Here is a 12,837-nt window from a genome sequence, read left to right as displayed (position 1 = left end):
CCGGAACAGCCTGGGATGGGGGAGGAAGAGGCCTGTCCTCGTGACCCGTGGAGACTGTCACATCGGGGGCGGATTTGTGCCACAGCTGGGCGCTCAGGGCGGGAGACCGCCGCTGGAGTGCCAACCTGCCAAATGGAGTGGTGGACGGTGGTCGTGATGCCAGCCGTACACACTGGATACGTGACCCAGGGAACAAGGGAACCACTCTTACTGAGCTCTTGAGTACTGCAGCCACTTGGGCATGCAGCGCAATTAAATGCAAAAGGTAACAAAAAGATGAAGATCTGCTTACCAGCTCCAGAGCAGCGGGTTTCGTTGTCCCTGGGTCGCGGGTGGCGTCTGCTTCCTGCGGTGGGCTCCACGCCGGGGCCAGGCCGAAGGAGCGGGCTGCGGCAGAGCCGGTGCAGTCACCGCAGGGGGACGCCCTTGGTGATGAGTAGATGGGGTGCAGGATCTTGAGCTGCGCCGGGGCAGGATATGCCGGCTAGCATCCATCTACTGCTCTACCATCGAGAACTGCTGGGCAAAGTCCTCGACGGTGTCGCCGAATAGACCCGCCTGGGAAATGGGGGCAGCAAGGAATCGTGTCTTGTCGGCCTCACCCATCTTGACCAGGTTGAGCCAAAGGTGGCGTTCCTGGACCACTAGTGTGGCCATCGTCCGCCCAAGAGACCGCGCCGTGACCTCTGTCACTTGGAGAGTGAGGTCGGTCGCTGAGCGCAGTTCCTGCATCAATCCCGGGGCGGAACTACCCTCATGCAGTTCCTTTAGCGCCTTGGCGGACTTGCAGGAGAGCCATGGTGTGCAGGGCGGAGGCGGCTTGTCCAGCGGCCACGTAGGCCTCGGCTGTCAGAGACGATGAAAACCTACAGGCCTTGGACGGGGGCTTTGGGCACCCGCACCAGGTGGCGGCGCTCTGCGGGACATAGGTGCACCGCGAGCGCCTTTATCCACCGGGGGATTGCCGAATAACCCTTGGCCGCCCCACCATCGAGGGTAGTGAGAGCGGGGAAGCTGAAAAGATCGGGACCGGGCAGTAAAAAGTGCCTCCCGCAACCTTGTCAGCTCTTCATGCACTTCCGGGAAGAAAGGAACGGGGTGGGGCGTGGCTTTGAGCGGCGCCGCGAGCCCAGGAACCAATCACCGAGGCACGAGGTTTCAGGGAAGAGCGGTGAAATCCACTCTAACCGACGCTCGTGGCTGCCCGGGAAAGCATGTCGTCATCTCCGCGTCAGCCTGTGACTGGGCGATCGACCCCGAAGGGAGGAGCCCAGCTGAGGCTTCCGACTGCACGAGCCCGCTCTCCGATGCTGCGCTCGAGAGCTCATCACTTTCGCGGGCTCCGAATAAGAGGTCGAACTCGCCGTGAGACGAGCCGGCCGACTCACCCGGAAGCCCGATCAGGGCAGACGAGCATGCTGGGGAATGGGAGGTCCGCGGGGGGATACCCGGCAGAGGCGGTCCCATTGGGGTCCCCAAATCGCCCCCAGTGCTAGCCGCGCTGGCCTCAAACCCTTGGGTAAAAGGACCGAGGCGGAAGCCTCTGGGGTGGCTCGCTTTCTTACGAAGGCGAGCCGCGACCGCAATGTTGCCATGGACATATTCTCGCAATGTGAACATGACCATCCACAAACGCTGTCTCCGTGTGAGCAGTGCCCAGACACGAAAGACAGTGATCGTGACCGTTAGAAGGCGAGAAATAACGAGCACAACCAGGAATAACACACAATCGGAAAAGCATCTTTAAAAAGACGCGTCTTTAAAAAGACGTTCCGTGTGTGTGCTCTTTTAGAGAAATATATACTCTTTTAGAGGGGAAAAATGCTCTTTCAGAAAATATACTCTCTTTCTGCCGAAGCGCCCAGGGGCATTCTCTGCCGTGCACCAGTGCAGAGGAGGGAGAAGCCGCTGAAATGCGCCGTCAGATCCAGCAGAGGTGAATGAACAGTAGTATTCAGCTCAGTGAGCATGACCGTTCGGCTCCGAAGAGAAAATCTGAATGAGTGGTTGCATACCAGCTCCTTTTATACCCGTATGTTCGGGGGAGTGGCATGCAAATACCACTCGCCAATTTTAATTGGCCTTTTATCAAAGACCAGAGGTGTCTCGGGCTCCCAAGAGTGACCACTAGTGTCACTACATCGACACCAACGTCGAGTGAGTGACAGATAGGGAACTGTATTTGTAAAGGCTTAGAGTGATCATTATGTAGTATGATTTATGATTGTAAAATATAATTTTTTTGCAGTAATCAACATTATGTCACAAATGCTGTTGATTGAGCATAACTTGAATTGAACCTGGAATATTCCTTTAATTTAGAGACTCTGTATTATACGGGATGTCAGTCGTCTTTCGGAGCAAGAATGCACATGATGCCGAAGCCAGTTATGGTCTGATTAAGGTGTACACATGCTGGACGAAGCCGAGCTACAATCGCATTATCTAGGTCTGTTAGTCTGACTGGTGCGATTTTAGTTGCACGATTGTTTTTACAGTACATGACATTTTAAAAAGTGAAAAAAATTCAATTTGATTGAAATCAAATTATTGAAGTGCATTTACACATACTGACTATAAGAAGAGACACCAAGCTCCTCCGCAAGATGTGTGTGTGTGTGTGTGTGTGTGTGTGTGTGTGTGTGTGTGTGTGTGTGAACTCATGTCATGACTGTCATTGTTGTAAAAGAGTGACTGCTGGTACTGGCCGTTCATTCTGTTCTCTTTACTGCAAACACACAGAAACGGTCATGAACACAGAGCCATGAGACATCAGACCCAAAATGTACAGCATGAAAATCCATCCAGAGCAGCATCTTACTAACACTGCAATGTTTCCTTCAGACGCATCTGGAACCGCCTCATTTCATTCAATTCATTCTAGTGTGTGTGTGTGTGTGTGTGTGTGTGTGTGTGCTGTCTCACCTAGAGGCCATAAAGGGTATCATGTCCAGCTCTAAGGGAAAGGAGATGTATGTTGTGATCTTCTTTCTCAACTTTGCCGAATGTTCAAACCGCTGGAAGTGCAGATGAAGAGAAGTGAGATGGGACGGTGACCAAACATAGCAATATTTTGCGATGATCAGCATAGGCCGCTTGTTTTAATTACCACCTAGTGTCACAATCTAGCAGAGAAACGGACAGCCTGGTCAATGAAGAATGTTCAGATACAGTGTAAAATAAGAGTTCAGTTCTCAGCTGCACGCACTTTCAGATGAAAATCGTCAACTGTTTAGTGGACTCCTGGTAACTATGGCAACCACCACATTTGATTTTGGCACTGCTGCCGAGATGCTCTGGCCGAGTGAACCTGAGAGAGAGAGACTGTTAATAACCACATCTATATCATGATCTATAACAAGCACTGACTGTGTGTCCACATGCGGAGGCAGTCTGTGAGTGTGGTGGAGTTGGTCACGTGACTCTCTTCGTTGAGCGTGTCTGTTCCACGACTGAGGTGCCGGAACGGTGTGGATAAGCCAGGTAGATCCAGACTGATGTCCCAAAATGGGTCTAACGTTGTGGAAACGCCACTGCAAATACACAACAAATGTCTGTACACATGTCTCACACGCACATTGATGTTCTGAAGCAGCTCATGAATGTCTTCTGTTGCGTTCGTGTAGTGCAGCTGGGAACTTTGTTTCCTGCTGGACTGAAATAAACCTGTGCACGCTGACTCCTGAAAACTGTGTAAAGCAGCCAATCAGATCAGAGATAATTCTGAAACAATACGGTCCGTGAACAGACTGTGAGTGTGCCATGACCCTAGAGCTGCTGGTGAACACGTGGTGATCTTACTGGCACACTTGACAGGTGAAGTCTGACTGCAGTCCTCCTGTGAAGATCTGATCAATAATGCAGTTACGGTGATTTGGATTGTTGGCCTTCTTTCCGTTATCATTACCTGACACACACACACACACACACACACACACACACACACGAGACAAATGATAAAAAACTCACTATATTTTCACACTGTGTGATGTGTGTACATGTGTGTAACTTTTACAGTGTCTGTGCAGGACGTCCAGTGCAGCGATGAGGAACTCGCATGCGTCCTGCTGCTCGTATCTGGCCAGGTGCCGTGTGTAAGTCCAAACCAGATGAAGCAGCCGGAAGGGAATGTGAGGAGAGCGATAACCTGAGTAAAACTACACACACACACTTGTTCAGTCTTGATCAGTGATCCTCAACTGGTGTCTCAGGTCTGCAGAGAAAAACAATGCTGACTACCCCCATTAGGGCTGTCAAATTAAAATGTCGAATATTGGTAGAATTTAAGAAAAAAACGGATGGTTGCAAAAGCGTTCTGTGTGAACAGCCCCTTACAGGTGGAGGTACTTGACCATTGCAACTTGCTCTCTTATAAGCATTTCTCAGATTAAGCAAAGAGTTTTTAAACACTTTGTCAGGAAAGATATTCAACTTGGGAATGTGTGTCTGTCTCAAGATCCGTGCGTTCGGTTCCAGTCTGTTGTGTTCCCTCTGTTTGAACAGCCCCTGGCCTGTGCTCATAGTCTGAGCTGCTTCGCCACCAAGTTCAGCCGAATACCACTGCTATTTGTGAATATTGCTACCCTACATACACTGTAATGAATAAAAAACAATGTGGTATTTCACTGTTATTATGAAGTTTGAGTCAGGGGTAGTATACTGTGGCATCAGTAAATGTAACACCATGTGAACTGTCTATTGAAGCATCATTGTTATTGTTTATTTTCATACAATAGGCAATTTTGGTTCTGCACCAATTGATGACTGATTTAATATGTGTGTCAGTTGAGAGCCTTTCATCACAGCCATCTCTCAATGTGAACATGTGACCTCCTGCTCGTCTCAGTGATGATGAATTCAAGAGTGAGACAGACGAAATCTTATGGCTTTCTTACAGCTTTACATGTCATTCAGTCCCTTTATTAAGCCATTTTCATTACTTGATTTAAAACCTGACAAACACACACACTGACCTCCTGGAAGAGTTGAGACATCTCACACACCAGACAATAGTTGGTCTTCATCTCACACTTGTGTCTGTTGGACAGGAAGAAGTCTCGCAGCAGGGGAGTGTGTGTGAGCGCCTGGACGATACAGTTCATGAAGCACGTGTTGTCCAGGTTTATTAAACCCCGCAAACCTGACCCACACACACACAGCAGTAAAAGAGAGATGTAACGTAACACTGCACCTATGCATGTATGGTGAAGCTGCCGGTGATTCTCCTGCCCTTCGGATTGCTTCTCAGCAGCTCCAGCTCTCTCTTGCTGGGATCCCATGTGGATAATCTCTCACCCATTCCTGAAGAAACACACAACACACCGCTGAGGACAAGAGACACGCACATGTGATATAAGAACACGCTATAGCACCTTGCATCTTCCAGGCTTTTCTTTGCTCTTCTCTGGCGATCTGATCCACGTCTCGGTCATATATGTAATCTTGACACACAAAGCAGAATATCTCTCCATACAGCAGATCTACAGCTAACAGATTTGACAGAGTGAAAATATTGCATTCTTCAGATTCAGCTAGACAATTAAAAAAACAAAAACAAAAAACACTTTGAATCTGGTGCAGTTACTGTGTTATGGCTTTGTAGGGCAGAATGGTACCTATAATTTCTTAGAAAGAAAAGCATTGCATCTAAGAGAGGAGTGTGTACAGGTTTGAGTTGTGAGGGACATACTGTATTTTTGAAAATGTCAACAAACTGCTTAGGACATTTAAGCTCATAAATCAGCCAAAGCACATTTTTCCTTTACATTTCCTGAAATTATCAGGTTTCTCTGAGGGTTTGATTTAGGGTATAGCAAATATCATTAGCTCAGCATAAAACTACTGCATCTGTGAGATGTCCTCACTGATGTAGTGAAAGCAGCATTCATGAGTGCTGCAATGAAAACTTTTTTTTTTGTGGATTTTCTCCCCAATTTGCCATGCCCAATTCCCAATGCCCTCTAGGTCCTCGTGGTGGCATAGTGACTCACCTCAGTCCGGGTGGTGGAGGATGAATCTCAGTTGCCTCCGCGTCTGAGACAGTCAATCCACGCATGTTATCACGTGGCTTGTTGAGCGCGTTACCGTGGAGACCTAGCATGTGTGGAGGCTTCGCGCTATCCTCCGTGGCATCCACGCACAAGTCACCACACGCCCCACCGAGAGTGAGAACCATATTATAGCGACTACAAGGAGGTTAACCCAACGTGACCCTACCCACTCTAGCAACCGGGCCAACTGGTTGCTTAGGAAGCCTGACTGGTGTCATTCAGCATGCCCTGGATTCGAACTTGTGACTCCAGGTGTGGTAGTTAAGAGTCTTTACTTGCTGAGCTACCCAGGCCCTGCTGCAATGAAAACTTAAAATAAAATAGAGACACTGAAAATTCAGAAACACATTAAGGGCCCTATTTTAACAGCGCAGCACTATGCTTTAAGTCAGTGGGCATGGCCATGAAGTTTTGGTATTTTCGTGCAAGCATGCGCTAAGTCTAGGTGCAAGTGGGTTTAGCAAAATTAAGCATGCATTGCTCAAATGGGCTGGATCGAGTGCAATTTATTCGGAGGTTCTTCTATGGTTATTGCACCAACAGCGTCCTCTAGACTCTGTGCATGGTCACTTCCTTGCTTCATCCAGTAAAAAGGACAAGGGGTTTAACAACTATATTTTAAGTTATTTTGACCACAATGAGGGAGAATAATTCACAAGCCATAGACCAGCACTGGCTTAGCAAGGTCCCTGTTTCCGTCAGTGTTACCATGTAATTATTTTGGTTCCTTTTTCTAAAGTATAGCCTGTGATATTGTAAGTTAATATAATATGACAACTGACGATACTTCAGAGCAAATGCGGGAGTGAACGATAATACTTCTTAACATAGTGACTCTCGCTTTAACCATACAGTTTGTCTAATAGTGGTCAATATTAGTTTATTTTATTGTATTTATGCAGTATAATACAATTTTAATTTTCAGTGAACTTTACGTAAAAAAAATCATGTCCCGTTTCTAAGAGATTTGTCATGTGCGTGTGCAGAGGCCTGCCGAACTGAAGAGAGCACTGATGATGGATAAGTGCTTATGAGAAGTGTACTTTTTAATTCTCCTTTTTTCTTTTATTTGCAAAAAATAAATAAAAAAAATGGACAATTAACAACGAAGCAGTAATTTGACAATAAATATAGATTAAATTGTGTGCTAACACTTTACAATAAGGTTCCATTCGTTAACATGCATTAATGTATTGGTATCATGAACAAAAAATTAACAATATATTTTTTTACAGTATTTCTCTTTGTCAATATCAATTTATTAAAAATACATTTGTTCATTGTTAGTTCATGTTAGTTCAAAGTGCATTAACTAATGTTATATATAACTTTTGATTTTTAAAATCTATCTGTATATGTTGAAATCAACATAAACTAAGATAAATACTGTAAAAGTATTTTTCATTGTTAGTTCATGTTAACAGTGATTGTCAGGGAAATAATTTATCATTACACTATATTTTCAGAGTTTGGACATGAACTTTGTTACCACCTGCTGGTGGAATGATGGTCTTCATGGAAATGTTTCAGAACTATTATGTACTGTAGGTTACAAATACTTTCATATTTGCCAAAATGGCATGACTTATATTATTTATTTATTTTTTTAAATTTTTTTTACACTACTATACATTATATTATAATTATATTACAAATGTATGGGTCAAACAAGAAGTTTTAGCTTCAATTTTCTTGACAATTTGCCCAGTACTACACACTCTGTAAGTTCTTAGAGGATTGTGTTTTTAAAGTATGTTTGTTGTGGACATGACTCACTTGTGTGTGTCTTACCTAAATTGTGTCGTTTGTTTTTGCCATGTTCGTGAATGTGTTTCTTTGTAAAGCAGCCAAAGAATACGCAGTACAGACAGGAGTGGAGATGATCCAGCAGAGCAGCACACACATGACAAATGCACAACCTCACCTAAAGACACACAAAAAGACTTGAGAGAGTTAGCAAAGAACACAACACATAATGCCCAAAACTCGCAAGTAAAAGTCCTCATTTCCTATATGGACAACAGCTACTGGGATCTTCTTCGTTTAGTGTTCCACAGAGGTAAAAGGTTTTGAGCGGCATGTGGGTGAGGAAATGATGACAGCTTTTATTTCTGGTGAAACATTACATTAATGTGATTTCTAACTGATGTCAGGGCCTGTTGTACAGATCCAAGCTTGTGACTTCATGGAGTGTTTTAATAATAAAAAATAAAAATATTCCAGTAGGGCTGCAACAAACGATTATTTTGATAATCAACAAATCTAACGATTATTAGAACGATTGTTTGACTATTCAGGTGATTATTGCAACGATTAATCATTAGCTCTTTCAGCTTGTGCCGACTTAAAATGTTGTATTAAACATGCTTATTAACAATAAATAGGACAACACCATCTTTTAAAAGTACCTCTAAATGACATTCACTGAAATAAAGGGAAAAAATACTTTTTATTAAATTTAATTCAGTACAAAATACACTGCAAAAAATCCCATTGTTATCAAGTGTTTTTGTCTTGTTTTCAATTTCAAATTGTCTAAAAATCCTTAAAACAAGATCCATTTACTTGAGAAGCAAAATATTATATATTTAGACTTGCTTTAAGAGAATGTATCTTAAATATAAGTGTAGTTGTATGTAAGTGTATTATTTACTTGTTTATACTTCTGTCAGTGCAGAAAAGTCAAAATATACTCAAGATCTATTCTCTGAAATCATATCTTATATGTTGTTATGTAATATGTTGCTTCTTAGGTAAATTAATGTTGTTTTAAGGAATTTTAGATATTTTAAATAATATTATATTCAACATTCTCAGATAAAAAAAAAAAAATCATCTGCAGTATAGCTCCTTAAGTAAATGTAAATTGTTTTAAAGGGTTTTATATATTTATATTGGAAAACAAGCCAAAACACAAACAAATCAAAAATGTGTATAATGGGGCGAAGACTACCCTCTCTCACCTTTCTGTTCACTTCAATCCATCTTTAACTCACAAAAAACAATAATAAAGCTGCGTATTGCCAACTTTCTTTACGATAAGATACACACCGTGACACAAATATTATGATTCAATACGTTGCAAGCCATCACGTTTTCATCAAGCTGCATCAAGCGCGCGCGCTCGAGGGACAAGCGTCGCCATGCCAAAGTGTGCTTCAGCAGGGATGCAGTCAATCTCTTCCCCCTTAGACCGGGTCACTTCACATGACTCATAGAAACGGTGCTAACCGCACAGAGAAATGCCAGTTTCGGAGTTTGTACTTACGAATTTACATGACCTGCTTCCGTATTATTTGAACTATAATAAAGGATGCATTAAAGATATGCTCGCCGAGGTGTTTCCTTTAAAGACGCTCTGACGTTAAAGTTTTGCTTAAGCAGAACGGCAGCTCCGACTCCGCTTTAATTCACAACGATAGTGCTTCTGTATTTACTTTTGTATTTTTATATAATTTCCTAATACTTTGCGATCTACGTCACCTGAAGCTGTTTGGAAAGTCTGGACTGTGAGCTGTGTTTTCTTTCTCTCCTCAATAAGGCGCAAGCTGCGGTTGGTGCTCCTCTCGCGCACCCTCTTTAGAGTTTAATGTGATATCGTTAAGTTAAATGAGATCAGACGACTATTCGACAATGAAATTTTTTGTAGATAATGTCGACTAATCGTTTCGGCCTAACCTCCAGTTACACTTTTATTCCCCATATGCATTTTTTAAAAGGCTAAAATGAGATTTAAATGATGACAAATTAAGTATAAATTATTGCAAAATGGCTAGTTCTGGATGCTGAGTGACATGGCTCCTCAGGGCGCCTCAGAGAATAAAGACTTTACCGCATATAACAAGATCCACCACCACTGCCTGTTCCACTAAACAAAAACACTTCTTGTGAAGGCAGTATGTCATGTCCAAACTGCTTATTATGAGACATATTTCTGCACCTGTAACAAAAGCTCTTGAGAACAGAAGACTGAACATCCATTATTCTGTCTTGTATAAATTACTTTGATACAATTAATGGTAATTTTATGCTGTTTTCTCCCTTCGGTAGCTTCACAGCTGCAGTAACTATGAATTGTTGTTGGATGGAAAAGAGCTGCTTGAAGATTCTTTAAGATTTCTCCTTTTGTGTTTCACACAGTTGAAATTACATCATTGGTTGTGCAGTCTGATAGATGTGTCTGTCCAGTGTCAATGCAAAACATTTAACTGGCAAGTTTCATTTTGTTATTCCAGAAGTTTCTTCAATAAAAGCAGTTGTTGTAGAGAGATGTTGATAAGAAATGTTGTCCATCTTGATTATTAGCCATTTTAGGCAGTTTTCGATTTGCAGTATTAAAGGGATAGTTCACACTAAAATGAAAATTCTCTCCTGATTTACTCACCCTAATGCCATCCCAAATATGTATGACTTTCTTTCTTCTGCAGAACACAAATGAAGATTTTTTGAAGAATATCTCAGCTCTGTAGGTCCATCCAATGCAAGTGAATGGGTGCCAAAATGTTGCAGCTCCAAATTCCACATAAGGGCAACATAAAAGTACTCCAGGCAGCTCTGGTTGTTAAATCCATATCTTCTGAAGCGATATGATAGGTGTGGATGAAAAACAATCACTTTCACATTCTTCTTCTTCTATTTTGGCGATTTGCATTCTTCATGCATATCGCCCCTGCTGGACAGGGAGGAGAATTTATTATAAAAAAATGACTTAAATATTTATCTGTTTCTCACCCACACATATCATATCATGTCTGAACACACGATTTAACCACTGCAGTCATATGGATTACTTTTATGCTGCCTTTATGTGGATTTTGAAGCTTAAAAATTTGGTCACCCATTCACTTGCATTGGGAGGACCTACAGAGCTGAAATATTCTTTTACAAATCTTCATTTGTGTTCTGCAGAAGAAAGAAAGGCATACACATCTGGGATGCCAGGAAGGTGAGTAAGTCATGAGAGAATTTTCATTTTTGGGTGAACTATCCCTTTAAAGCAAAATAAATGATAGCTTATTAACTTATTTTAAATAATTAAGTCAGCTTGAGGCCCTCTTGGAAGTTTGCTGAGGCCACCTGATTCAGAAGCACAGCAATTTATGTTCCACATTATAGAAATATATTAAAGGAATAATGTACCCAAAAATGATAATTCTCTCATCATTTACTCACCCTTATGCCATCTCAAACACCTATGACTTTCTGCAGAACGCAAACAAGGATTTTTATGTACGATGATTGTTTGTCCATGCAATGCAAGTCAATGGGGTCCAAAATTTTTGAGCTCCAATAAGGACATTGAGGTAAGCCATACGACACCAGTGGTTTAATCCATGTCTTCTGAAGCGTGTACAGCACTCTGGGTATGCGTCATGCCAAGTGTAGAAGAGCTTAAAGCCATGATCACGCCTTGGAGACTGCTGATGTCAAGATTTGAAGTGAAAGAGGAGTTCTGTTTTGGTCTGTTTCGAACCTAAAAACAACCATATCGCTTTAGAAGTCATGGATTAAACCATTGCAGTCGTATATATTTTCTTTATGCTGCCTTTATGTCCTTTTTTGGAGCTCGAAAGTGTTGGACCCACATTGACTTGCATTTTACGGATATATTCACCTCATAACTCCATCAAATGATCTACGTTTGTGTTCCGCACTTTTTTATGGTGAACTATTTCTTTACACTGTACAAAATACAATAAATATTTCCTAAAGTCCTGGAAGAAGTTTAATAAGGCCACTGTTGCTGTTTAAGGATGTTCATGACCAAACAATCATCCTAAAACCAGCTTGCACTGTTGTGCTTAATATAACCCAATTGATAGACAGCATGCAGAAATGCTTTATATATCCTGAAAAGTAATAAAAGGCGGGCGGACAGGGAGCAGTAAAAAAAGTTCCTAGTGAAAATGACAGGAGAGATGGAAAGGGTGTACGTTTCCCTAAAGTTAAACAATGCAGACTGTAATCATGACAGCATACAGGTCCAAGTCAAAGTTTCCCAGGATCATCATTGGTCATTGAAGGAGAGTCAGTGACTCACAGCAAACACAAGCAGACAGAAATACATTTGGCACTCCTCAGCAAGGCTCAGATGAAACCTTAATTTAATGTGGAAGAGACTAACATGTTCTAGCAGCTAATACGGGCGATATAAAAGCTCCGATCATATAGGAATCTCGTCGTGTAGAAGCAGCATCAGCCTCCATCTCGTTTAAATTTCAATACGTTTGGAGTCCAGCAGCTGACTCCACCAGCCCACATCATCATGTACTGATTTGATAAGAGTTTGAGGTGTGATTTGTACCTTCCGTCTCCTGCTGTCCGCTGTCCCGTCCTGCTCCACACAAAGCACTGATAGATGATCCGCACGTTCTGCCTCCAGTTGTCCACTTTAAAGCCTGTGACATTACAGCAGCCGGCCGGACTCATGACACTCTCCACATTTAGCTGTGTGCAAGGTAAACATACATCTATATTCAGTTGAGTGAACCTGCAATAAATTGTGTGTGATTTCAAGATGAAACGTGTCCGGCAGCAGTTAGCATGCTAGCGGAACTCTAATGTTTCCTTTTGAAACTGCGCGAGCAGCGCAAACATCCCATACCGAATTCCAGCATATGATAACTAAAGGTGCTCCTTATTTTCTTCACTCTTATTAAACTGGTGAGAACATTCCATTTTTTGTGTCATGCTGGTCCACAGGATTGCTGCTCCACCGGTTCAGTTTTTAGAGATTTTTTAATGGTTGGTATGCTGCGTTCCATTTGTCTCGGAAGTCGGAGTTCCG

At 42.6% G+C, this 12,837-nt stretch overlaps 1 pseudogene; it reads right to left on the bottom strand.

Annotated features, from left to right (window-relative positions):
- LOC127450566 (ubiquitin carboxyl-terminal hydrolase 22-like) overlaps positions 1 to 12,491 on the bottom strand; it is a 29,472-nt pseudogene extending 16,981 nt beyond the window's left edge.
- Between the last annotated feature and the right edge of the window lie 346 nt (positions 12,492 to 12,837).

This window comes from Myxocyprinus asiaticus, chromosome 13, assembly GCF_019703515.2.
Source record: "Myxocyprinus asiaticus isolate MX2 ecotype Aquarium Trade chromosome 13, UBuf_Myxa_2, whole genome shotgun sequence".
NCBI lineage: Eukaryota > Metazoa > Chordata > Actinopteri > Cypriniformes > Catostomidae > Myxocyprinus > Myxocyprinus asiaticus.
The sequence above is the reverse complement of the archived record's forward strand: the minus strand, read 5'-3'. Positions and strand labels throughout refer to the sequence as shown.